This window comes from Bos javanicus, chromosome 3 (assembly GCF_032452875.1).
Source record: "Bos javanicus breed banteng chromosome 3, ARS-OSU_banteng_1.0, whole genome shotgun sequence".
Taxonomy (NCBI): domain Eukaryota; kingdom Metazoa; phylum Chordata; class Mammalia; order Artiodactyla; family Bovidae; genus Bos; species Bos javanicus.
In genome coordinates this window covers 12,008,955-12,012,059 of record NC_083870.1, presented here as the reverse complement: position 1 = coordinate 12,012,059, position 3,105 = coordinate 12,008,955, and positions in this window count along the sequence as shown.

The window sequence follows — 3,105 nt, the reverse complement described above, 5'->3', positions numbered from 1 at the left end:
CTGACTCTTTGCAACCCCTTGGAACCTGTCTGTATATACATAGGTCTGTCTTTGGGCCCCTTATTCTGATCCTTTCCTCTATAAATCTATCCTTATGTCCCTGCAATGTAGTAATTTTAATTACTCGAGGTTTATTATAAATCTTGATAACCAATAGAGTGACTCTTTCTACTTTCTACATTTCAAAAAGAAAATGTATTGTTTTCCTTTATTTCATGAAGAAAAGTCAGAAAAAGAAATAAAGAAAATTCAGACTTATTTCTACATTTTAGAAAGCAGAGATGTCTATTTAAATGTAAATACTGGAGTAACAATTATTAATAAGAAATAATGCAGAGTTACAGACATCTTGGAAGTTACAGGTTTCTTTCTTAAGCCATACCAACAGTCTCTGAAGTCTGGATATCTATAAGACACTTCTGTTAAAAAAACACATTTGAAAGTCAGTAAGAAGTAAAGTGAAGAAGATTTTGAAAGTGAATGTATCCGGTGTTATGGGCTGAATTGTGTCTTCCTAAAATTCATATATTGAAGCCCTAATGCCTAGTGTCTCATAATGCAGCTGTACGTAGAGAGAGGGCCTTTTAAGAAGGTAACTAAATGAAGATGAGGCTATTACGGAGGTCCCTAATTTAATCTGAATGGTATCCTTACAAGAAGAGGACATTTGCACATACACAATCAAAAGGGATGTGCATGCACAGAAAAAAAGATGGTGTGAAGACACTGATGTGAGAAGATGGCCATCTATAAGCTGAAGAGAGAGACCTCAAGAAAAACCAAACCTTCTGACAACTTGACCTTGGACTTCTGGACTCTAGATCAGTGAGAAAGAAATTTTTGTTGTTTGAGTCACTCAGTCTGTGGTAACTGTTATGGCAACACTAGCAAACTAATACATGCAGTGTTGGCAAACTTTTCTTCTAGATGATTAGTCATGAGGCAAAGTAGACAAGTAAACAAGCACATAAGCTTTGTAGAATAATAGTTAAAAATATAGAATTTTCATAACATATTAAAATCAACATTGTCTTAAAACAGTTTTTATAGAGGATGCTCTTAAGGCCAATTCTGAGTAGGCACAGAGCAAAAATCATCTTTGCCTACTATCCATCTGATCATGAAAGAGTTAGTCACTCAGTCGTGTCTGACTCTTTGGGACCCCATGGACAGTAGCCCACCATGCTCTTCAGTCTATGGAATTCCCCAGGTAAGAATACTAGAGTGGGGTGCCATTCCATTCTCCAAGGGGTCTTCCCAACCGAGAGAGTGAACATGGGTGTCTTCCATTGCAGGCAAATTCTTTACTATCTGAGCCACCAGGTAGGTCCCCTATCTAATTATAAATGTCCTCAAAAATACAATGGGAAAAAAGGGGTATCAAATGCAATTGGTATAAGAATAGGCAGCTAATAAACGTGTTAATTATCACCCGTATTACCTAGTGATTGCTGAAACAAATAAAATCCAGAAAGCACTATGGCCAAGAAAATGTTCTCTGACTGTCCAAGATTCTCATCAGTTTCCTGCAGAGAAGTTAGAAGTTATCTAACATGCCAGGTGTTATACATGGTGCTCATTATGTAGGTTCAATCTCAAATATCTTGATATCTTCATCAGTTTCCAAATTGAAAACCACTTGAAACATTCTCATGGATGTACAATCTCACTGCTCCTGCTTGGTTATGGTAGCCAGTATTTGGGGCTCTGAATGAACAAGACCATGTAAGCAGCACAACTATAGATAAAATGACTTAATGAGGACCTAATGAGGCTCATTGTATCCCTGTACTTTCTCTCACAAGGGAAATACTCTCTACATTTATGGTTGGTTTACCTGTTTCTTTCTCTAGAGCTTCTGTATTCTCCCATTTCTCATCTTAGTGTTCAGCATGTCCCTTGGTATTTATTAAATACTGATTGAATTAAGACATATGGAAATCTAAAGGAAAGAGCTTTGGTTTAAATTGATTTATATTCTAACCTGCCTACAATTCTGTGTTGCTCTTCACTATGAAAAATAAACATTGTTTTTCAAACTTATTAATTTGCTTTGGAGCTTTTGTCTTTCCTGAATCTAAAGATTTATGCCTTTAATTGATTCTTTAAAATTATCAGCCACAGTTTCATCAAATATTTGCTCTGCTCATTATTTGTATTCTCTCTTAATGAATTTCCTATTAGACTTATATTGGATTTCATGTTAGTGTTCATATCTCTTAAGTTTTTTGTTGTACTCAGCAGCTATTCAGCTCTGTCTTGTGCTATAAAAAATCCTTCAGCTCTCTTAATTTAGAAATATTCAAAAATTGCTTTCTCTGCTTTTTGCTTAATGCATGAATCAAGTTTTAAATTACAGTATTTAGAGTATTCATGTCTAGAAGCTTAATCTTCCTGGTGTTTTTTGATGTCACTTTCTCTTCTGGTGTTGTTTCTTTTCACATCTTTAAGCTTTAAAAATACAATTTCATCAGTGTGTGATTTCTTGAGGGATCTAGTCTTTATTTGTTTATCTGTCTACTTTCTTTTATGCTGAATTATTTCTCTCCATATCCTGTAATTTTGGATTATGCACTCATATTTGGAAAGGCTTTATGAGTAGGAATTTTTTACAGACTGTGTTGAGCGTCCTCAAAATAAACTTTGCTTTAAATTTTACCTAGTGTTGGGAATTCCCTGGTAGTGTGGTGGTTAGAACAGGTGCTCTCATTGCCCATAGCCCAGGTTCAGTCCTGGGCCTGGGACCTAAGATCCCACAAGCAGGTGGGCCCTCTAGAATTTTCATTCACCACGTGTCACAGAGATATCACAAACTTGGAATCACCTTTTAATTTTTTGGTTTGTGTATTCTAAGATCACACAAGGAGAATATTTTTGAGCTCCAGTCTCAGATTTGTGATTAGTAATTCTCAGAATGAGAGGCAAGCAAACCAGCCAATGTTCAGTGAATACCTAGCTAAGCACACTTCCTTCCCTGACAATTAGGTAGATATTTGTTAGTCCATTTTGTCACTGAGACCAGTGTATAGCAGGAAACTTAGTTTCAAATTTCAGTTTATTTGAGACAAAGTCTCAAGGCCTTGTCTCCTTTTTTATTTTTTGGCT